The 25,241-nt window shown below is 37.3% G+C and overlaps 1 protein-coding gene across 8 annotated transcripts in view; it reads left to right on the forward strand.

Annotated features, from left to right (window-relative positions):
* LDLRAD4 (low density lipoprotein receptor class A domain containing 4) overlaps nucleotides 1–25,241 on the forward strand; it is a 417,129-nt gene that overhangs the window by 100,734 nt on the left and 291,154 nt on the right. The window lies entirely within an intron of this gene.

The following is a 25,241-nucleotide window of genomic DNA, read 5'->3' on the forward strand; positions in this document are numbered from 1 at the left end:
ACTGATCAGGGTGGTGGTTGCTGAAGGTCGGGGTGGCTGTGGCAATTTCTTAAAGTAAGGTTGCAATGAAGATTGGCTCACCAGTTGACTGTTCTTTTCACAAATGATTTCTCTGTAGCATGTAATCCTGTTTCAAAGATTTTTACCCACAGTAGAACTTCTTTAAAAATTAGAGGCAGTCCTTCTAAACCTTGCCACTGCTTTATCAACTAAGATTTTAAGTCCTTTTTGTCATTTCAATAGTCTTTACAGTATCTTTACCAAGAGGAGCTTTCATCTCAAAAAACCGCTTTCTTTGCTCATCCATAAGAAGCATCTGTTCAAGTTTTGTGAGATTGCAGCAGTTCAGTCACATCTTCAAGCTACACTTCTAATTCTAGTTCTCTTGTCATTTCTGTCATGGCTATAGTCTTGAACCCCCAAGGTCATCTGTGAGGGTTGGAATCAGCTTCTTCCAAACTCCTGTATTTGTTGATATTTTGACCTCTTTCAATGAATCCTAAATGTTCTTCATGGCATCTACAATGGTGAATTCTTTCCAGAAGGTTTCGATTTACTTTGTTTGGATCCACCAGAGTAATCACTATTTATGACAGCTTTATGAAATATATTTCTTAAATAATAAAACTTGAGAGTTGAAATTACACCTTGAACCTTGGGCTGCACAAGGGATGTTGCATTAGTAGGCATGAAAACAATGCTAATATCATTGTGTATCTCCATCAGAGCTCTTGGATGACCAGGTGCATTGTCAGTGAGCAGTAATATTTTGAGAGGAATCTTTTTTTTCCGAACCTAGTTCTCATTAGAGGGCTTAAAATATTCAGTCACCCATGTTATAAATAGATGTGCTGTCATTCTGCCTTTGTTGTTTCATTTATAGAGCACAAGCAGAGTAGATTTGGTGTCATTCTTAAGGGCCCTAGGATTTTCAGAATGACAAATGAGCATTATCTTTAACTGAAAATCGCTGGCTGTGTCAGTCCTAGCTGACAGGAGAATCAGCCTGAACTTTGAAACTTTGAAGTTAGGCATTGACTTCTCCTCTCTTGCTATGAAAGTCCAAGATAGCATCTTCTTCTAATATAAGGCTGTTCTGTATACATTGAAAATCTGTTGTTTTATGTAGCCTCCTTCATGAACTATCTTGACTTGATCTGCATAAATGGCTCTACTTCTACATCAGCACTTGGGCTGCACTTTGCCCCTTTATGTTATGGAGACAGCTTCTTTCCCTAATCCCCGGGAACAAACCTCTGTTTGTTCCAAACTTTTCTTCTGCAGTGAGAGATGTACAACTTTTCCTTTCTCTTGAATACATAGAGGTCTTTGTAGGTTAGTGATTGGCCTAGAGTCAATATTGTTATGTCCCAGGAAATAAGGATCATAGATCATTGTAACAAATGTAATAATGATGAAAAATCTTAAAATATTTTGAGAATTACCAGCATGTGACAGAGAGAAATGAAGTGAGCAAATGCTGTCAGAAAAATGGCAACAATGGACTTGCTTGATGTAGGGTTGCCACAAACTTTCAATTTGAAAAAAATCACAAAGCAGAGTAAAATGAGGTGTATCTCTTAATTAAGAGTGTATGTTGTAATCTCTAAGTAATCACTAAAATAATAATAGTGTATAACTAATGGGGTAATAGAAGGGAAATTGAATGATGAAAAGTAATTGAGGAATCAGAAAGTAAGAAAGGAGAGAGAGAAAACAGGTGGGACAAACAGAAGAATAGCAACATGGCAAGTTTCTACTTAAATATATTATTACATGAAATGCAACTGCACTAGATACTTCATTTACCTGGCAATGATTATTGATCTGAATATTTTAAAAAATTGCTGCTTACAGTATACATACCTTAAATAAGGGGGTACAGAAAAGTTGAAAGTAAAAGGATGGGAAAAGAAGGAATGTGCTAGCAAACCAACCAAGAGAAAGTTGGTATAGCTATATACAATACTAGGAGAAGGGGACTTAGGCAAGGAACATCGCTAAAGACAGACATTTCATAATAAGAAAGAGTCAGTTTCTAAGGAAGATAATTTATTACAAAGGTAGGATCTGTAACATAAAGAGACAGTCTTTAAATTACCCTCAAGTGTACCCAAAGATCTTGGGGATCAACCCACAACCATAGTGCACACATCCCCAAGAGCACCTTGGGTGGAAGATCCTTGCCTGCTCAGCTACTGAGATTTTTTTTTTAAAAACCCATTTGTTTGGTCAGGGGTGCAGGGAGGAGGAGAGAGGGAGCGGGAGAGGAGCAGAGAGAGAAAGAGAGAGAGAGAGAGAGAGAATCAGACTCCCTGCTGAGCATGGAGCCTTATGTGGGGCTCAATCCCATGACCCCAAAACTAAGACCTGAGCCAAAATCAAGAGTCTGGTGCTCAACATACTGAGTTACCCATGTGCTCTGTCAAGACTCCTTTTTAAAAAGAGAGTGTTTCTTGTTTGTCTGAATTCATTTTGGTGGATTTACAAATCGTATTTCTTCACCAGGAGGGGTCCATCATTTTAAAAACATTAACATTTGAGTGGCACCTTGGTGGTTCATTTGGTTGGACTTTTGGTTTTAGCTCAGGTCATGATCTCATGGGTCTTGGGATTGAGCCCCTCGTCTGGCTCCACACTCAATGGGGAGTCTGCCTCAAGATTCTCTCCCTCTGTCCCCCTCCCACTCAAGTGTTCTTTCTCTCTCTCAATCTAACATAAATAAATCTTTATAAAAATAAAAAATTAAGGGGCACCTGGGTGGCTCAGTGGGTTAAGCCGCTGCCTTCGGCTCACGTCATGATCCCAGTGTCTTGGGATAGAGCCCCGCATCGGGCTCTCTGCTCAGCGGGGAGCCTGCTTCCCTTCCTCTCTCTCTCTGCCTGTCTCTGGGCCTACTTGTGATCTCTCTCTGCCAAATAAATAAATAAAATCTTAAAAAAGAAAGAAAGAAAATAAATAAATAATTAATTAACATTTGAAATTGGTTATCTTCCATCTTTTTTGTCAATTCACAGCAATTAGGGATTGGTTGGGTAACTGGTGGTACACCTGTGTATTTTATGTGGTATCACTAGAGGACCTTATAAAATTGTTGAATTGTAGTCTTTGAACATAGAACCTATTAAAGAAAGCAAGTTACAAAACAGTATGTACACTATGCTTCCTCTTAACTTAAAAATGTGTATGTTTATATTGATATAGAAAAAAGTCTGGGAGAATGCAACAAAATAGAAATAATGTTTCTGTCTGAATGAAAAGTTTCTGGGTGATTTTATTTTGTTTATCTGTCCTTTTATATTTTCTCCAGTGAACACTATTCATATGGTTAAAATAAAAGTTATTCGGGGGAAAAAAACTCAGCATCGCATGATACCAGCAATTTCTACCAGGAGAATCTGTGCTTTCTTTTAGTCTTTATTAACATACACAGTTGAATTTAACATTGTGTTAAGTACTTTTCTCTTAGTGTCATTTGGAATAGACTTTTCTGAGTTTCACATCCTGCATATCTGCTGTTTTGAATGATTTGGCCCATTTGTACAACAGACTTAGCCTTTTAGCTTGTCCGTTACTAAGGTGATTATTCCTTTGGTGTGTCAGCATTAGGGGTGTTCTCTGACATAGGAGCTGGTCTCCTCAGAGATGAGGCCATGCCCTCACCTGTAGCCCCCACTTCACACCACTGCAAGCTGCTTCCCCTCCTGACCGTGGTCGTCTCTGTTCTCTTGGCAGCATGGAGTTTAAATTAATGGCTGATCTCAAGTGTGTCCTCAGAAATTAGAATAAATGCCCATCTGTAGGCTAACATTTCTTATTTTTTTTTTATTCATCTGAATTTAAAATGGCACTGTATGATAGTGGGAGCTTTACTGCTACAGTTGGTCTGTAGCTGTGGCAAAAACAGAAGAGGGCACTCAAGTGACTGAAATTTTGGTAGCCGTGAATGAAGTGACATCTAGATGTGTGCATTTTAGGGCATTGATTTCCTTCTGGCTCTAAAACTGGTAAGATTTAATGCTTAGGTCAGGAGGCATTACTCCGGATCACTATGTTGAATTAGTATCATTATTTTAAATAATAATTTTGTAAGTAAAAGAATTCTTGACCTATACTTCCAAAAGTAAGAAAGGGTGAAAACCAAAACCAAGCCAAATGGGCTGATTCACATGCCATTAAAACCTTTTTGTTTCGACTCGGAGACAGTGAAACCCGCATGGCTATAAAACCCTAGTTACTTCTGATGGTGTCCTGAGGTCCAGAGTCTCTGATGAGACCATGAACTTTATTGCATATCACATTAGAAATTCTTTTGTGGCTTTTCAAGTCTCTTAGCTGCATTTCTGTCTGCCCATCCTGTTTCCAAGTTTGTATTAATCTAATTAGGCTGACTGTGCTACAAAGTTTTGTGTTAACAAAATTCAGTTGTTGGGGCACCTGGGTGGCTCAGTGGGTTGGGCTTCTGCCTTCCACTCAGGTCATGATCTCAGGGTCCTGCGATCAAGCCCTGTATCGGGCTCTCTGCTCAGCGGGGAGCCTGCTTCCCCCTCTCTGCCTGCCTCTCTGCCTACTTGTGATCTCTCTGTCAAATAAATAAAATCTTTAAAAAAACATAATCCAATTGCCTCTACTTTATTTTTACTTTTATAATACATTTAACTAGAGGGAGCCTTTTAAACAAAAACATTTAAAATGCATACTCTGGCTTAGGGAAGAGACCGTTTTTTTTTTTGTTTGTTTTTTATTTTATTTTATCTTTTAAAATACCTCATGGGAATCAGTTGCTTTCATCCCAGGATTGCAGCAGGACCAGTACTCCTGAGTCTCTTGGTACAGTTAGTTTCCTTTGGTTGAACAAATTTCCTCTGACAAGGGGTTACCATGACAGTGCTTGATCTCTTCTAGCATCAGAGAATTCACCACCTTAATAGGGAACATAATCCTATTTCTGGACACTTCTAAGTTTGGAAATCTTTTCTTTATATGGAGGTGAAAAATCCGTTTTTGTAATTCTCATATGATTGACTAGGCGAAAGCTTAAGGAATACTGCTGCCAGTTGGTAACATGGCAGGGAGCAGTAAGCCAGGGGGAGACCAGTGTAATTTGGAGTTTGAATATGTTTCTTTTTTTTAGGTTTTATTTATTTATTGGACAGACAGAGATCACAAGTAGACAGAGAGGTAGGCAGAGAGTGAGAGAGAGAGGAGGCAGGCTCTCCGCTGAGCAGAGAGCCCATGTGGGGCTCCATCCCAGGACCCTGGGATCATGACCTGAGCCAAAGGCAGAGGCTTTAACCCACTGAACCACCCAGGAGCCCCTGAAGATGTTTCTTGACTTCAGTATTTCCTTTGACATATTATAAATGCCCACAGCATCAGGTGGACCATATCCAAGTGTGTAGCCCAGCATTGAATAGCTCCAACAGGAAGGGTTTGGGGTTCAGTCCTGTATGAGATCCTTTAGGATATGGCCCTTCTCTGTTACTGGAACTGTGAAGACTTGCCTGTGACTGTGGATGAAATGATTTCTAGTAAAATCAGGGAAAAGTAAATTGGAGGTAGTGAGTAAGCACAGTATTTTAGTGAGCCAAAATGAGCTCTGTTGAGTGAGCATAATTTGAGATATTTGATTTCATAACTTCTTTTCAAATCAGTCTTTTGTTCCTTGCTCTCCCTCCATGTTTATAAAATCAGCAAGCAGAAGCTAGTTAATTTTCATCCTGAGCATTCTTTAGGGTTCTGAGAGATTTAGATTCCCATTTGTTATCTGGCCTAGCAGACAGGCAGTTCATTGAACAACAAGTTTATTTGCTACCCCTGTACCTCTGAGTCTGCACGTAGAGGAACTGCTTCTCACCACAGAAATCTGTTCATTATTTGGTTCTCTCTTTATCTTCCTTCTGAAAGTTACTACTCTGTGATCTCAGATGTAGTAGCAGACATTTTCAAAACCTGTTTCTGTGCACAATTTTTGAAAGTTGTAGTTTGTTTGGCTTTTAGTGGCTATTTAATTATTCTCTTTTGAACTCTACTAATGTCCCTCAAATTTTAAGTGGTTGTTTATATAGCTCTGAATTAGTTTCTTTGTGTCTTCTGTTTTCTAGTCCTTTCCATACAGTTTTACAGCTGTCAGATTTGGATAATTATAGTAGTGACTTTTCTTCCAAAAATAATGTATTAAGAATAAACACCAAATCTTAAAATCTCTATTTGTGAAGAAAGCAGTGAAAGGCAGTATAGTTATATTTAGAACTTAAAAAAAAAACTGTGCTTGTTCCCTTTAGTTAACACATAAAATATTAACTCACAGCCTAGAAAACTTAATCCTAAGTAGAAAATCAAGTGATCCAGTCAGCTTCTGTGCTGTATTACCACACACTTCCATAATTTGACAATTACTTTCTGTGAAAAATTGTATTTTCCTTCTTGATTTCTTTTTTATTTTTATTTTTTTTAAATAACAGGTATTTATTTCAAATCTGCTTTTAAATATGGCTCTCTCCTCTTTTTGTATTCAACATTATACCTTCCCAATTTTGGATAATGGAAATTTGTGTCACATAAAGAGTTCGACTCAAAGTTTTCCTTTTCTTCCCAGACAGTTATGAAACCAGCAGCACTGATTTCTACTTTTGTGAAGCTTGGTTAGCGGGGGAAGCAGTTGGGAACAGGAGTAGTACAAAGAGAGCGGCTTTCTTTCAGACTCCTCAGAAAATAGTTTGTTCTTTAGAAAATGTTCTTTTAAGAAATATATATCTGTGTATTTTTATTTTTTTAACTGCATGTTCTTTGTGTGTTTGGTTTCATCAGGGATGTTCCTTTTTTATCATAAGCTCCTAGAAGTGAGAACTTACTTGGGCTGTGTAAAATGGCAGGAATAGCAATCAGGAGAGGAATGGATAATTTTAAATGGCAGTTTAATTCAGGGGTGCAAGGACTGTAGAGCTTGATCATTTCTGTGTCCTAAGCAGGAAACAGAGTAAATAAGTTAGTGCTCTTTGCTCTTTTGTTTTCTCCCTCCTTAAGTCATGTATCACAGGGCCAGGGCTAGAGTCAGGTACCAACTTAAGGAGGTACCGAAAATTTATTGTCAGTAATAAAGAATACTTTGAAAAATCAAAACTAGGACCAAAGTCCATGGTGAACAAGATATTAAAATTTTAAATAAACACAGACTCAGTATTGCTGGTATCCTTCTGCTTCAGGCAAAAGTATGCCTTAGTATGGAAACACCTTCTTGGGGCACCTGGGTGGCTCGGTCCTTAAGTGTCTGCCTTTAGCTCAGGTCATGATCCCAGGGTCCTGCGATTGAGCCCTGCATCGGGCTCCCTGCTCGACGGGAAGCCTGTTTCTCCCTCTCCCACTCCCCCTGCTTGTGTTCCTTCTCTCACTCTGTCTCTCTGTCAAATAAATAAATAAGGTCTTAAAAAACAAAACAAAACTGAAACAGCTTCTTTGTTTTACCAGTTTTGTTCAGTTACCCTCATCTCAATTTTTCTTGTTGGTTTTGTTGTGTATGATTTGTATATATGCATTTTAAAGGGTCTGAATTTTAGGCCTTTCCTTATTTTTAGCTTGGAGAAGGAAAAAATAGTGAAGTGCTTTTACCACTTAAGCTTTCTGGGGGTGTTCAAGTAAATTTCATGAAAATATCTTAATATATCACTGCAAGCAGAAAGTTCTGATAATGTATTATACTACTGTAAATTGTAGCATTTATACTTTGATGGATATACTGAGATGAATACTTGATTCTATTTTAGGTGTATGATTGGAATTCTTTCTTGATTGTGTATCAAGAAAAAAGAGACTTTTGTTTCTGATAAGATATAAATATTGAGCATATGGGATCAGATTTCTTGGGAATGATGTTAAATGTATATAAGGCATAAGGGTTTCCAGTGACTACTTTGGAATATTTTATTAGCCTCTTGATTTTTTAAAAAGAGTTATTTATTTATTTGAGAGAGAGAGAGTGTGTGTGTGTGAGTTGGGGGAGAGGCAGAGAAAGAGAATCTTTGAGCCGACTCTCGCTAGCATGGACTCCACCATGGTCTTGATCTCACAACCCATGAGATCATGACCTGAGCAGAAGCCAAGAGTTGGATGCTTAATCAACTCAGCCACCTAGTAACCCTTATTAACCTTATTAATTATTTAATTAATTAAATACTAATTAAAACAAGAAAAGAATTAAGGTCATGCAATGATGTAATCTTCAAAAAGAAGTCAGAGTTAGCATACCAAGTCTTGAAAAAGAATTGTATGCCTTTAGCTTCATTAACTACATTGAACATAATGTATTTTTGAGGCAGCAAGGTTCAGAAATGACTTACTCAATATTTATTGAGCACCTACTATATATAAAGAAGAGTGACAGAAATGGGAAGAGGGAGAAGGAGCAGACTTGTGGGTTTAGATGGTGGCTTCAGTTTTGATCATTTTGATTTGGAGAAGAAGGTGGGACATCCATGTGTATGTGTCTTTCTAGGCCACTGGAAAGGCTAACATGGAACCACAGCCAAAGGTCTGTAACCTTGAGTCCCAATCGTGCAAAGTGAGATTTGAAATCACAGGTGTGGATATCTGTGGGAGATCAATGGGAGAGCAAAGAGGACTGAGAGCAGACTGAGAGGGCAGATCTGGAGAGTGCAGTAAGCCCACAGAATGCTCTAGTCAAAACTCCACCCAACCCACCTTAACACAGCGGAAATCCAGACCTGGAATCTATAACCAGCACAGACTCTTCCCCTATCCTGTTGGCCAGTTTGTCCTTCTGTTTGTAGTTCACCTTTGTTAATGGGGTGTTTAGTGTTGTCTTTATTTCTTCATGTCCTGTTCACTTCTTAGTTGCTTGCAGTTTAGCATGGTCCTCTGCATTTCGCTGAAATTGCTTTCATGGTGACCTTCATGTTGGCAGATCATGTTGTGTACTTTTAAGGCCTGTTCTACTGGACTTCTTTGTTGCATTCAGCTCTGCCCTCAGTCATCTTGAAACTTCCATGTGGTTTGGAACAAACCTCGATATCCTCATCTATAAAATGGGGATAGCACTACATTCCTCAAGAGGTTATATGTGAGAATATATTAAAAAGCTTATCATATATTAAAAAGCTTATCATACATAGCAAATGCTTCAGTAGTAATAATATTGCAAATACTGTATTATCATCATCATGGGCATCATTAGTACTGTCATTAGTAAACTACTTCTTTGATATCTTATTCTGCCTTTATTAGGGATCCTTCTTTCTTCCTTAAAAGTTAGTATCTTGTTGTGGGCCCATTGCTTTTCTGTTTGACTCTCATCTGTGGGCTGAGGACTCCAATGTATATCTTCATCTCCCTGAACTTCTGATTGGTTATTGTGTTATCTTCTAAATAAATGATGCTGTAAATATGCTGATAGTAACAATAAAGATAGTGATTGAACCACTTCTATAAACAGTTGTATCAACCCATGAATTCTCACCTCCACCATGTGAAATTATTGTAGGACAAAGTTTAGCCCTTAATTGATAGCAAGTACTTGTGTCAATGAGTCCAGTTTTGTTTTTGGCTTTTAAAATCCTATTCTCTGTTCCTTCATTTTCTGTGTTATCTTTTCTGTTTTGTGCTTATTTCAAATTCATTTTCATTTCTATGATTTTGTTCTTCCTCTAAAATTTCTTTTGTGATTTCTGCCAGCTCATATTTTATTTCCCTCCTCTTGATTCTTACCGTATCTATCTTGAATATTTTACATTTGTACCTTGTAGTCTTTTTTTTTTTTAAATTTCTCTTGTTTTCATAGAGGTGATTACCTTGTTAAGTTTTGAAAATTTATGGAAACTATTTGGTTGCAATTTTCATCTAATCTGTGGCAACATTCTAGGAAGTGTTCTTTGGCTTATGGTAAGTTTTATGGTTTTATAGTTTTTCAATAGAATATCTTTTTTATTGCTTCTCTCTTTTTTTTTTAAACTATTCATCATTGAGTCTACTGGATTTTCTGAGTCCAAGTTTTTTCAAGAGGTATTGTGGTATGAGAAAGCCTTTAGGGTAGCTTTTCAAACTTCACAGTCCAGAGCCTCCCTCTATCTCTGCTGCATCGTAGATAGGACTGTTTCCAGCAAATATGGCTCATGTATGAGATTTTTTTTTTTTTTTTTTTTTTTAAGCTGTGAGATTTTTTGACTAGCCTCATCTCTTTTGATTTTTTTGAACCTGAAGTCCTGGAGAGCTTCTGCTACTGCCTTGTTCATATCATTTCTTGCACTCATTGTTGCAAACATGGGATATAGCTTATCTTCTTCAAGATGTGCTCTTCACCTTCAAGTATGTTTTTGCTTGTGGTCTTTGGGATCTTCTAACACTGAATCTGTTTAATTCTCTGTGCTTCTTTCCTTTACCTCCCTCTGTTTACTTTCTGCCCAATCTAACCTGCTTGGGGCAGTTGTTACAGATATTTTGAAGTCTTTAAATTGCACCTGTCTCCTTGTTGCATTGAAAATGATGTTTAGAAATTCCACTTAATTCATTCTCTTTTTGTGTTTGTTTAATATCCAGAGAAGAAGAAAATTCTGCTATTTCCATTATTATGGTTAAGAAAAATAGTTTCATGAAAGTTAAGTAACTTGAAAATTGTCACCCAGCAAAAGGCAGAGTGAGGATTCAAAATCAAATTTAAAAGATTATGCTCTGTCACTATACCCTGGTGTTTCTTCAGGATTGGAAAATATAGTCACAGCAGAATGGATATATGGTCAAAGAAACCTTAGTCTCTTTAGATTTTTGTCACAGAGGTAGCTGCATCTAAGTAGCAAGTGATGGTCCTGGAAAATTTTTGAACTTTAATTTACTGGAATATTAAGAACTACATGATCTTCTACAGCTTCACGTTTTCTCCCTCCCTTCTTCCATTTTTTCCATCTTCTGTGGCTCAAACAGGAGACTAGAGATAGACAAGGCTCTGTTTTCATCCGCAGTCTTTCTCGCAACTTCTCTGAACACAATGATGCTTTTTTTTTTAATCACCTATCATTCTTCCTTTCTATTCTCCCTCCATTTTTCCTTTGTAGAAGTAAACTCACTAATATACTCTGTGCTCTCCCTTTGTTTTGTTAAGGGGACCTCTAGTCAGATGTTTTATAGGGGTGAGGGATGAGTGGGTAAAATCACATTTCTTTTTTCATCTTTTCTAGTTTCACAAATTTAGAGTGGTTGAGGTTCTCAAGCAGAGAGATTTAAAAACAGTAACTACTGCTGTTGACTCTAACAGGATCCTCAGCCCTGAACACTGCTGTGCCCTTCTTGAATACAGCGTTGGTGGATTTGTTTATGAATGTTTCTGAGGGTGTAAAGGTTACTCTCACACATATGTTTACTTTGCCAAGATAAGGTTCTGGTGAAAATAGAACTGAACTACCATGTTCTCTGTCTTTACATTTCTGTGAAGAACACAGTTTTCAGAGGTCATTGATGGTTGTTAATCTGTATGTGTGTATATGCTTCTGTGTGTGTATGTGTGTGTGTGTGTGTGTGTGTATGGCTTCATTGCTAACACTTAAGAACATCTTAGGATCAGACTTAATTGTTTGTCCATATGGCTCCTATAAACAATTTCTGGCTTGTGTGCTTTTTTGTTATTAAGTGGGTAGATCTGTGGGAGATTTAGGGTGGAGAGTAGACAGAAAAGATGATGGTGTTTTGAGATGATGCTTTTCATTGACTTTGTTTCCTCTGAAGAGGACAATGGTGAGTCCAAGGGACTTTATTTTTAGCCCACTTTGGGGTTGAATGAGGGAAAAGACACATTCTTTCTGAAGAATACATAAAATAGTTAAAAATATTGTTTATGCTTAATTTATAGTAACTGTGACAAAGCAGCATAGTTTGGTAGGAAAGACAGAGGCATTTGATAGTTTTGTTTTCCCTATTTCTTTTTAAAAAATATTTATTTATTTATTTGTCCTAGAGAAAGAGCACAAGCAGGGGGAACGGTTGGCAGAGAAGGTAGAGGGAGAAGCAGGCTCCCCACTGAGCAAGGAGCCTGATGCGGGACTCGATCCCAGGACGCTGGGATCATGATGTGAGCTGAAGGCAGACGCTTAACTGACTGAGCCACCCAGGTGTCCTGTTTTCCATATTTCAAAGACTACTTTGCATTGCAGTTTAAGAGTAACAGTCACTGATTAAATTAATGGCTCTTCCAAAATTAATGTTTCATGGCAAACCTATCATTTTATGTTTTTAAAGATTTTTTTATTTGGGGTGCCTGGGTAGCTCAGATGGTTAAGCATCTGCCTTGGGCCTGGGTCATGGTCTCCAGGTCTTGGGTCAAGCCCCATGTCTGGCTCCAAGATCATGTGGGAGCCTGCTTCTCCCTCTCCCTCTGCCTCTCCCCCTGCCTCTGCTCTCTCGGCCTCTCTCTCAAATATATATATATATATATATATATATTTGAGGTAGAGAGGGGCAGAAGGAAAGGGAGAGAATCACAAGTAGACTCCCTTCCCTGCTGAGCAGGAAACCTGATGTGGGGCTCAATCTTCAAACCCTGAGATCTTGACCTGAGCCAAAACCAAGAGTCAAATGCTCAACTGACTAAGCCATCCAGGTACCCCTCATTTCTCATCCTTTTATATATCTATCTGCTTCTTAAACTTGTTATTGTTTTCATATGTAAAGAAAAAGTTAGATTAAAAACATAATAAAACTATATATAGCCAGAATAGGTACAGTACCAAAATACAGTGCTGATATTTGTTTTTTTAAAAAATAATAAAACAAAAAGGTTTTATCTCTTATTATTAAGAGATTATGAAAACATATTGAAAATAGAGATAATAAATAATTTAAATAATTTAAAAAGGAAATAAAAATTCCCCAGTCTCACTTCCTAGAAGTAGCCATTTTCAATGTATCTTTTGTTAACTTTTTAATACTGTGGTTAAATATGTATAACAAAAATTACCATTTTAACTTTAAATAAAAAGATTTTATTTATTTATTTGAGAGAGAGAGTGAGCGAGAGACAAAGTGAGCAAGAGAGAGAGAGAGAGCAAGCATGAGTTGGGGGAGGAGCAGAGGGAGAGGAAGAAGCAGACTCCTCACTGAGCAGGGAGCCATCCCAGGACTCCAGGATCATGACTGGAGCCGAAGGCAGGGCGCTTATTTGACTGAGCCACTCAGGCGCCCCTTAACTATTTTTTTAAAGTTTTTGTTGCTGTTGTTGTTGTTGTTGTTTTTCTAAGTAAGCTCTGCACCCAGTGTGGGCCTAGAACTCAAGACCCCAAGATTACAAGCTCCACCCACTGAGCCAGCCACGCACCTGTTTTAACCATTTTTTGATTGTATAGCTCCATGACATTAAGTACTTTTACAGTGTTGTGCAACCAATACCACCAAAACTATTTCTTCTTCCCAAACTGAAACTGTGTTTCCATTCAACACTGAGTCACTGGTTCCCATGCCCCCAGCCTCCTGGCAACTGCCATTCTACTTGGTTCCTATGAATTTCCTTGCTTTTGGTGGAAGCAAAGTATATGTCTTCTTGTGTTTGGCTTATTTTATTTAGCATATTGTCTTCCAGGTTCATCCATGTTGTATCAAATGTCAGAATTTCCTTCCTTTTCAAGGCTGAGTAATAGTCAATTGTGTGTATATACCACATTTTATCTGTTCCTCTTTTGAAAGACATTTGCGTTGTTTCGTTTAGGTTACTATGAATAGTGCTTTTGGGAACATTGGTATACACATTACCTGTTCAAATTCTGTTTTCAGTGCTTCTGGGTTATATACCCAGAAGTTGAATTTCTTGACCAGATTGTAATTCTCTGTTTCATATTTTGAGGAACCTCGGTAGTGTTTTCCACAACAGCTGTACCATTATTCATTCCTACCAACAATGTACAAGGGTTTCTGTTTCTCCATGTCCTTATCAACACTTGTTATTTCGTTTTATTTATTGTTTCTTTTCTCCTGATAATAACCAATCTCTTGGGTGTGAAGTGGTGTCTCATCGTGTTTTGATTTGCATTTTCTTAATGCTTTATGATGTTGAACATCTTTTCATGTGCTTATTGGCCATTTGTGTATCTTTGGAGAAACATCTGTTCAAGTCCTTTGCCTGTATTTTAATCAGTTTGCTTGCTTTTGTTTGTTTTTGGGTTGTGGGTATTTATATTTTGGACATCAACCTTATCAGAAACATTATTTGAAATGTTTTTCCAATTCTGTGAATTTTCTCTTCAGTCTTTTGATTTAAGTTTTCTTTGGTGTGCAAGTTTTTAATTTTGATGAGTCCAGTTTATCTATTTATTCTTTTGTTGCCTGAATTTTTGGTGTGTTATCTAAATTGTTACCACATCTAATGTCATGTAAAACTTTTCTTCTATGTTTTCTTCTAAGTTTTATATTTTCAATTCCTTATCTTTAGATTGATTCATTTTGAGTTATATTTTATTTTTAAATTTTTAATTATTTTATAAAAATTTTTAAGTGTTACCTATTTAAGTAATCTCCACCCCCCACTGTGAGGCTTGAGCTTACCCCAAGATCAAGAGTTATGTGCTCTTCTGACTTAGCCAGGCAGGCACTTTAAGTTAAATTTTACACATGGTGTTAAGTAAGGGTCCAACTTCATCCTTTGCGTATGGTTATTTCATTTTTCCATTTGAGTCCTGTACCAATCAAATCGTCTGGGATCTCTGTCCCATTGGACTATATGTCTTTATGCCAGTACTACAGTTTTTTTTTAAATTAAATTTATTTATTTTCAGCACAACAGTATTCATTGTTTTTGCACCACACCCAGTGCTCCATGCAATCCGTGCCCTCTATAATACCCACCACCTGGTACTCCAACCTCCCACACCCCTGCCGCTTCAAACCCCTCAGATTGTTTTTCAGAGTCCATAGTCTCTCATGATTCACCTCCCCTTCCAATTTCCCCCAACTCCCTTCTCCTCTCTAACTCCCCATGTCCTCCATGCTATTTGTTATGCTCCACAAATAAGTGAAACCATATGATAATTGACTCTCTCTGCTTGCCTTATTTCACTCAGCATAATCTCTTCCAGTACTACAGTTTTAATTATTGTAGCTTTGTAGCAAGTTTTGTAATTAGGAAGTTGAGAACTCCAACTCAGTTCTTCCTTTCTAAGATTCTTTTGGCTCTTCGGGGTCCTTTGATATTTTATATGAATTTTAGAATAGATTTGCTATTTCCGCAAAAAACACAATTGAGATTTTTTTCCCTAAAGATTTTATTTGACAGAGAGAGCACAAGCAAGGGGAGGGGCAGAAGGAGAGGGAGAAGCAGACTCCCCGCTGAGCAAGGAGCCCAATGTGGGGCTGGATCCCAGGCCTGCAGGATCAAGACCTGAGCTGAGGGTAGATGCTTAACCAACTGAGCCACCCAGGTGCCCCACAACTGAGATTTTGATAGGAATTGCATTGAATGTAAAGAGTGACTTTGGATAGTATTGACAATTGTCCTCTAATTTATGAAAATGAGATGTCTTTCCATTTATTGGTATCTTCTTTAATTTCAGCAATATTTTTTAGTTTTCAGTGTACAAATCTTTTATTTATTTATTTCTAAGTATTTTATTTATTCTTTTAGTTGCTATTGTAAGTAGAATTGTTTTGTTAATTTCCTTTTTGTATTGTTCATTCTTAGTATATGTAGATAATGTGCATATTGATATGCAATTGAATTTTACGTGATTTTGTGTCCTGCAACTTAACTATATTCACTTATTAGTGTGATTGGTTTTAAATTTTTTGTTTGTGTGAAATCTTCAGGATTTGCTTTGTATAAGAGCATGTCCTTTGTGAACAGATAATTTTACTTCTTTTTTTTCAGTTTGGATGCCCTGTATTTTTTATTCCCCCTGCCAAATTGCTCTGGCTGGGATTTCCAGTACTATATTGAATAGAAGTGAGGCAGTAGGCATCTTTGTCTTGTTTCCGGTATTAGAGGAAAAGCTTTCAGTCTTTCACCATTGAGTATGATATTAGCTGTGAGTTTTTCATAAATGGACCTCTGTAATGTTGCAGTATTTGTTTTTCTTCCTAGTTTGTTGAGTATTTTTACCACGAACGATGTTGACTTTTGTCATTTTTTTCTCTTTATCAATTGAGATGATCATGTGATTTTTCCCCCTTCATTTTATTAATGTAATGTATTACATTGATATAATTTTTATTGATAATGCAAGCAATCCTTGCATTCAAGGAATAAATATTAGTTCATCATGCTGTATAATCCTTTTAATATGTGGTTGAATTTGGTTTGCTGGTATTTTATTGAGGGTTTTTGCGTCAATGTTTATAAGGGATATTGTTTTCTTAGAGTGTTTTTATATGCTTTGGTATTAGTAAAATTGGTCTCATAGAATTAGTTAGGAAGTGTTCCCTTCCTTATTTTGAAAGAGTGTGAGAAGGATTGGTGTTAATTCTTTAAATGTTTGGTAGAATTCATCAGTAAAGACATCTGGTCCTGGGCTTTTTTTAATGGAGATTTTTGATTACTGACTCCTTACTTTTTATAGGTCTTTTCAGATATCCTGTGTTTTTGTAATTCTGTCTTTATGGGTTATATATTTCTAGGAGTTTGTCCATTTGGTGTCCCATTGGGTGCCATCTAAGTGTCCCAAATGTGGCATATAATCCTCTCTTATAACCCTTTTTATTTCTGTCAAACTGGTAGTAATGTTTCCACATTTACTTTTGAATTTGGTATTTTGAATCTTTTCTTGTTTTTCCTGGGTTGTCCAACTAAAAGGTATGATAATTTGATTTTTGTCAACAAATCCTTGCTTGGTTTTTTAAATCTTACTCTAATGTTTTTCCATTCTCATTTTCATTTACTTCTTACCTTTATTATTTTTGTCCTTCTAGCTTTGAGTTTATTTTATTTTTTTTGTTCCTTAAGGTATAAGGTTAGGTTGATGAATTTAGATGTTTTTAAATATAAGTAATATAACTATAAAATTCCCTTTTGGCATTGCTTTGCTGCATTTTATGTTTTGGTATGTTATGTTTTATTTTCATTTGTCTCAAGATATTGTCTAGTTTCTCTTATGATATTTTTCTTTGACCCAAACAATAGCATATTATTTAGGTCTCTCAAGTTTGCGAATCTTTGACTTTTCCTTCTGGGATTGATTCAAGTTTGGTTTTTTTCCCATTGTCGTTGAAAAGATATTTTGTATTTCAGTCTTTAAAAACTCACTGACTTGTTCTGTGATTCTATCAAATATTCTGTCATGAAGAATATTCCATGTGCACTTGTAAAAAGTTTATTCTGATGTTGTTGTGTGGAGTATTTTGTATATGTCCGCTATGGTACAGTTGGTTGTAGTTTTGAGTCATCTGTTTCCTTATTGGTCTTCTTTGTATCCATTTTTGAAGTTGCGGTAGGGAAATCTCCTATTATTGTAGACCTATCTAATTTCTCTTTTCAATTCTTTTTTTGTTTTTAAGATTTATTTATCCATTTGAGAGAGAGAGAGAGAGAGAGAGAGCGAGAGAGCGCGCGGAAACGTGAGGGGCAGGGCAGAAGGAGAGGGAGGGAGAGAGAATCTCAAGCAGACTCTGCACTAAGCCAGAGCCCAACACGGACCTTGATCCCAGGACCCTGAGATCATCACCTGATCCAAAATCAAGAGTCAGATGTTAACTGACTGAGCCTCCCAGGTGCCCCTCTCTCTCATTTTTAAATAAGGCAGTTTGCCAAATACAGAATTTTTAGTTGATGCATTTTTCCTCCTTTCATCATTTTAAATTTATCATTGCACTGTGTTCTGGCCTGCTAGGTTTCTACCAAGAAATCCCCTGGTAATCCTATTGAGGATCTGTTTTATGTCATAGGTTGCTTTCTTCTTGCTGCTTTCATGATTCTTTCTCTGATTTTCAATGGTTTGATGATATTGTGTCTTGGTGTGAGTGTCTTTGTGTTTATCCTATTTGTGGAGTTTGTTGCCTAGTTGGAGTTGTAGATCTATGATTTTTTTTTCTCAAATTTGGGAAATTTTTGTCTATTATTTCTTCAAATAATATCTATCCATCATTTTCTTACCCTCTGGGACTCACTTAATGCATATTTTGGACCACTTGTTAGTGACATATAAGTTCTCTAGGCTCTGTTCACTTTTCTTCAATTTTTTCTCCTTCTCAGACTTGATAATTTCAAATGACCTGTGTTCAGGTTATCTGATTCTTTCTTCAACCTGTTGAAGTTTGCTATTAAACCTCTCTAGGGAATTTTTCAATTCACTGATGTATTAACTGGACAAACATCTGGAGAAGTAAGGTGGCCTTTCCTGGATATGTGTCTTGCTTCAGCCTGTGTGTTTGCTTTCCTGATTTTCCTGTATACATGGCTGCTTTTCAGTGTCTTAATTCCCTATGATTCTCACTTCCATTTCTTCCCTTGGCCTTTCATTTTCTATTGTATGCTTCTGTAAATCTCTTCCCACATGCATCTTTGTGTCTTATAGTCTCCCTCCAGGTTTTATTGCAGCTTTCTCTTTCCTAGGAATTTTTCTAGCCTTAGATCCAAGCTGTGTTGTTTTTTTGTTATCTGAGCTCTGAGTTAGGTGACACAAAAACAAATCCCTTATGGAGTCCCCAGAAAGGTTGAAATTTTGTAAAATAGGTCTGCTCTGCTCCCTCTGTTTCGAGAGAGGAAATTGGGAACTGGGCTGCCACCCCTTCCAGATAAAGGCCACATCAAGCTGGGAAGGGGTTGGGACATGGGTGAATAAGAGTATGAGGAAATTTCCTATTATTTTGAATGTAGCTTCTTGTTTGGTCCTTTGCTTGGTTGCTGTAGACTTTTGTTTTCTACAACTCCTATAAAATTAATGTAGCTGGTCTGAAGTTATGTGTGTGTGTGTTTCCTGCAGGTGAATGAGGGCTTAGAGTCTCTTAGTCTGCTGTGTTGCTGACATCTCTTCTCCAGATGTCTGCCCAGTTAATACGTCAGGGATTTAGCTCAGATGACTAAAAATATTTAGAGTTTAAGTTATTCAATTGTTTTAAAAAATGCAATTGAAATTGTCAATTTTTTACACTAAAATTTCTCATATTAAGTTTTCATTGTGCTGATATAAATGCAAAACAACTTCTTTTTTATACACAAAAAGGGAATTTGCTCTTAGTACTGGTATGAACTTTTATCTGATTTTGGGGCAGTCAGCATGGTGTGGTCATAAAATGGAAATCTTTTCCCACTGCTATTGGGTTAACACTCTTTAATTTTCACATTAGGTATTGTGATTTAGAAACTGTATTTATTTGTGTGATGGAAAGATGTAGAGAATTAGAGGCAGTCTGAACTGATTTATAGCCTGTTAAATCAAAGTGCCAATATAGCTTGTCCTGTGATGACTTAGGTACTATTCTTCTTGAAGGAAAGAGAATAGGTAAATGACCATCTGAGCCTTCAGTGTGATTTAGATTATTCATCTGGTAATAATGAACCTAGAATGTATTAATGGATGTAAAGCAAACTTTCTTGTAAAATATACTCCAAAATAATTTTGCATAGAATTTGCTGGTCTTCCTTAGTGTACAGTTTGCCTCCCAATACTGATTGAAAGGAAGGGGTGAATGTTGTTAGGTAATGATAGATGTGCTATAGGCCTTTATTGAGTCCTTTGGTAATTTAGGGTGAACCTTGTGCCCAGAGGCCATCTCAGTGTCACCTTCATGGAGATTCTTTTCTGGAACCCATTGTCAACACCAAGTGTTAATTAGATCCCTGAAAGGGAAGTGAATGGAAAGAGGTGCTTGTTTCTACCTCACTTCCATGCCTTTTTGATACATTGATAATAAGTGCATATGTTCCAATATGTTGATTAAAGTTGTCATAATGTCACACTGTGTCAAACAATGTTTGGCACAATGTCAAAGGGGAACTTCAGAGGCTCTGGGTGTTCCTCCAGTTAGTCTATGTTGTCAAGACTTTGTTTGTTTCATTTAATCAGCCCTTACCAATTCTTTTCATCTAAAATTGGACACTCCAGACAGTGCTTAAAACTTAGGAAGACATGGAGACTTGATGAATCTGGAGATCCAGTGAAAAGTCAACTTGATCTTTCCATTTGGATAACCTGGATGATTCTTATGATGCTGTTTAATAGAAGGCTCTGGTAATCAACTAGCAAGAGAAATTAGGACCTTTTGCTTTCTGTCTTTCTTGTGGAGTTGATATTAGAAATCAGTTATTAGGGAGTCTTATGATGGAGTTAGTGGCTCATCCACTTAAGTAATGAAAGATGTTGGGACATGCTGGTAGCATTTAGTGTTTCTAGAATGACAAAATGTTTATTCATGATGATTTATGGAGACCTCTCATACCTATCAGTAATTCACTTCTCTTATACTGAAGTCACTTTCATTACTGCAAAAATGACTTTTCCTTTTCAAGTCTTAAGTTGGCTTTCTTTCTTTGTAGCTTTTACTTATTTGAGAGAGAGAGAGCATGAATCTGGGGAGAGGCAGAGGGACAGGGAGAGGGATAAGCAGAAAGCCTGCTGAGCGGGGAACCCAATGCAGGGCTCCCAGGACCCTGAGATCATGCATGACTTGTGCCGAAGTCAGATGCTTAACTGATTGAGCTGCCCAGGTACTCCTTTAGTTGGTTTTCTAGAAGCAAAGCCCAAGACAATAATACAGCTGGGAGTGATTTATTGAGGACATAGTCTCAGGAATAGGGGGTTGAAGAGAACAGGATTGGGCAGTAGGGGGAGGAGCTGACCAGGTAAGTGATCTCAGCCAGAGTCTTACTTTAGCATCATCCTCTAGGGACTCCCCAGCATGAATTGGTCTAACTTCTAGGGAAGGTGGTAGGGCTCTTTGTATTCATTATCAGTCACTTTTTGGCTACTGGCTGCCTGAAGGCTGGAGGTGCTGAGGCATGGGGTCGGCCATTGAGGGTGGTAATAACCTCTGAGGGTGGTGGCTCCCATTCAGCCAAGGAGAATTTCTTTAGAAGGGGTGTCGGTAAGCTGTTGAGAGCCAGCACCCATAGCTGCTCAGGAAGGCTGTAGTGCCAATCAACCAAGTATGCAGTGGACTCAGATGATTGGAATGCATTGTTTCAAGGTAGTTTACATATTTAATCGAAGGGAAAAAGCCCTCTATTGTCCACTCTTACTATCTGTCTTATCCTAAGTCAAGTGGAAAAGACGAGGGGTACAGAAGGAAGAAAAAAGTAAGACAGACATTTTGTTTAAAATTAAAAATAATTTCTCTTCTAACATCTAATTTACTCTAAGATAAAATACAGATAACAGAAACATATAAAAATTTATAGTTCAGTAAATTTTTCTGTGATGAAGATGCCTGTAAGTACCACTAATATCAAGAATAGAACTTTGCCACCCACCCAAGAAGCTCCTGTATGTGCCCCTTTCCCATCTCATCTTATTCCTTCCTTCTTCCTTCCAAAAGTAAACACTATCTTGTCTTTATAATAATGACTTATTGGCATTTTTTTATGATTTTATCATCTAAGTTTAATCTATAATTTGATGTTTCCCTATGCTTAGAAAGAACTGGATCAGTCTTGTAAGTTTTTGTTTTTGTTTTTGTTTTTAAAATACAGGTTCTCCCTTTATCCCTTTGTTTTCCTTGACATTTATTTGTTAAAGACCTAGGACCTATTGACCTATAGTTTCCTTCACTTTGGATTTTGGTACTTGCATAGTCATAGTGCATGCAATTTAGCAAGTTTCTCTGTCCTTCATAATTCCTGTAAATTGGTAGCTGTATCAGAAGATTCAGAATTTGGTCTAGAAGATGATTTGTGTTCTTTCATCAGGAGGCATAAAATGTCTGTTTGCCCCCCCCCCCCTTTTAATATTATGTTCCTAGCTCCATTAATTTATTGGAAGCTGTAAACTAGTCATGTTGTAATTATATATTTTTTTGTTGTTGTTGTTAGCTGGAACATTTTTTTAAGGAGATGCCTCCCCCTATCTACCATTTGGTTACCGAGTGGTATAATTCATTTAAATACTGGATGTTTCTTTTAGTCACCAAGCTTCCCTGTAATTCTCAAAAGATGATGGATTAGTTTTTAAAATATAATTATGAATTTATGGATATATATATTTTTTGATATTTATTTACTTATTTTAGAGAAAGAGAGAGTGAGAGAGCATGGGGTAGCAAAAGGAGAGGCATGGGGTAGCAAAAGGAGAGGAAGCAGACTCTTAAGCAGACTCTGCTCAGAGCATGGAGCCTTTCCTGGGTTCCATCTCACAACCATGAGATCACAATCTGAGCCAAACCCGAGATCGGGTACTCAATCAACTGTGCCACCCAGGTGCCCTACATTTATAGGTTTAAACATCTGGGTTTCAATCCATTACAATTATTATTACTGAAGTTAAAATGGTCCCATCTTTGACCAATGAGAATCTCTTTCAGTTTTTTGCTGAGTTCTTTGACATGACCGTAGTAGTCTTTGATGGTTTTCTTGCTATCTGGTATGACAGGTATTCCACGTACATCTTGTACATTTTTTAAAGATTTTATTCATTTATTTGATGGAGAGAGAGAGAGAAAGCATGAGTGCACACAAGTAGAGGAAACTATAGGCCGAGGGAGAGGGAGAAACAGGCTCCCTGCGGGGCTTGGTACCAGGACCCTGGGCTCACGACCTGCACCGAAGGCAGATGCTTAACCAACTTAGCCACCCAGGTATCCCCGTCGTGTACATTTTCTGCACGAGACCTGGAATCAGCTGTTTTTTCAAAAAAGCCCTGGCTTCTTTAAACAGGAAGTTGCATTTTAGGAATGTCATCTAAGTACTAGGGATGCTCACAGATATTAGATTATTGTTTTTAGACCTTTTCGGTGAATAAGGCTGGGTATATATACATAGTACAAGATAAAAAAGGTCTTGTGAACTTATCTTAATATATTCAATTCAAATTTAGGATTTCAGGATTACTGGGCTTTTATTTAACCTTTTCTGGGTTACATTATTTCCTTCCTTCTACCTGGTTCTCATGGAGATGAGGAATGATGGAATTAGTATATCTTATGCTTACTCCTTTGATTGATCTTATTTCACATGTATAGGAGAGCTAGAAGAAAAACACTAACAACTGCAACCACCAATTATGATTACTAAAAAAGTTTATTGCAGAGGAACGGATATTCTAACTCTGTCCCCATTAGAATTTTTCAATAATTGAAGTTTTGAAAAATGATGCTAAGGTCTGAATGTTTATGTTCCCCTGAAATTCATATGTTGAATCCCAGCCTCCAAGGTGATAGTGTTACAAAGTGAGATCCTAGGGAGGTGATTAGAAGGTGATTAGGTAGGAGTGGCAAGCCCTTCTGAATGGAATTATTGCCTTTAAAAAGGAGATACCAGAGAATTAGCTCACCCATTCTACTATGTGGGGTTACAGTGGGAACGTGTTTTTGAGGAAGTGTGCTCTCATGAGACCCCACATACTGAATATGCCAGCACAATGATCTTGGACTTCTCAAGCCGCCAGAACTATGAGAAATATATGTGTATACATCACCCCGTTTATGGTATTTTTGTTATAGCCGCCTCAATAGACTAAGACAGATAGTTTATATTTCCATGTGGAACCAGTAAATATATTATAAAAGGTCATAATTCAGAATGACATAGATAGGCCAGAAAAATTAACACCAATATGATCCAATTTGACATGGATGAAAAATGCAAGTTTGTATTGCATTTCGCTCAGAAACTGAGTTAACATTAATTTTAGGATGGGAAAATGGAAAGGATTAGGTGTAGAAAACATTAGTAGTAAATAGAACACAGCAAAACTAGAGACTATGATGTATATTAAGAATATGAAGCAGCTGGAAACAAAACCCCACCATCAAATTTTCATGCTGCATTCCTAGAAGCCTAGTGTCTAATCAGTGCCTGTGATTTCCCCATGGAAACCAACATTGGTCAGGCCACATCTATGTTCAGTTTTAGGTTTCATGCTAACGTATGGACAATGACACCCTCAAAATTTTGGACATCATGTCACATGAGAAGTAAAATGAAAAACCAAAGGATTGAGAGGATTTCATATTTGTTAGATGCAGGCCTTCAGATAAATGGCGTGGCTCTTTGGTGAAGGAGGAGGTGGGTTTTAACATTGCTTGAGATTATCATTCTAAAGCCTGTGAATACAAGGTATAGGGAAATAAAATTCTGCTCCATTGTTGGGAGATGGTTTCTCTGACAGTTGAAGCAGTGTGTAAACATGTTCCCACTGTAACCCCACATAGTAGAATGGGTGAGCTAATTCCCCAGCAGTGGGATGGACTTGTTAAGTAATGAGCATCCCTTTCTTTTTTCTTTTCTTTTTTTTTTAAGATCTTATTTTTAAGTAATCTCAGCACCCATTGTGGGGCTTGAACTCACAACCCTGAGATCAAGAGCTGCATGCTCTACTGATTGAGCCAGCTGGGTACCTCGAGCTTCCCTGTCTTTACAATTGTTTAAGCCAGCTTATAAGGAGAGTCATATGGTTACCTGCTAATTCTAATACTCTGCTTTTCTATTTACTATGTAATAATAGCAAGGAAGGATTTTTTTTTTTTTTTTTTTTTTTTTTGTAATGGCAGATAAACATGATTGTGAACTCATTTTCAAAAATTTAATTTTCCTGGAGTTCTCTCTTGTAGACACCAAATAAGGAGACACTGCCAGTTGACTTTGATATTGTAATCACATCAATGATGAATAATAGGAATATTGTTATTTCATTAGAAATATTATCCCGAAGAATTAAACTTTCTGGTGACAGCTACATTAAACACATCTTGGTGCAAGCCAACCACGACAGCTGCAGAGGGTACAGATTCCTCCAACCTCTTCACCCTCAGATGACACTGTACTGAGATTGACTCGTGTGTTTCAGAGATTTCCTTTCAACCAACAAGCATATGGCTAAGGCACAGTTGGAAATTGGTTGTTTTTTTTTGTCCTGACTGTTGCTGGCCTTTGAAATCAACAAGACTAATATGTTTGTAGTTTCTGATGGAGCATAGAGAATGTTAGTTGTGGGTGAGCCATGGAATTAAAAGACTTAACTTTACACAGTAGTAATGTGGAGAGATAAATGAGGTGTGCCCCCTGTCTCCAGCCAAGATCCTAGCCAGGCTCTTCTTACCAAAATGGCCTTTCCACTTTCTTTCTTAATTTTTTCTTAAATTAATTAATTAATTAAAAAAAGATTTTATTTCTTTAT

The sequence above is a fragment of the Mustela lutreola genome, chromosome 11 (genome assembly GCF_030435805.1).
Source record: "Mustela lutreola isolate mMusLut2 chromosome 11, mMusLut2.pri, whole genome shotgun sequence".
NCBI classification, from domain to species: domain Eukaryota; kingdom Metazoa; phylum Chordata; class Mammalia; order Carnivora; family Mustelidae; genus Mustela; species Mustela lutreola.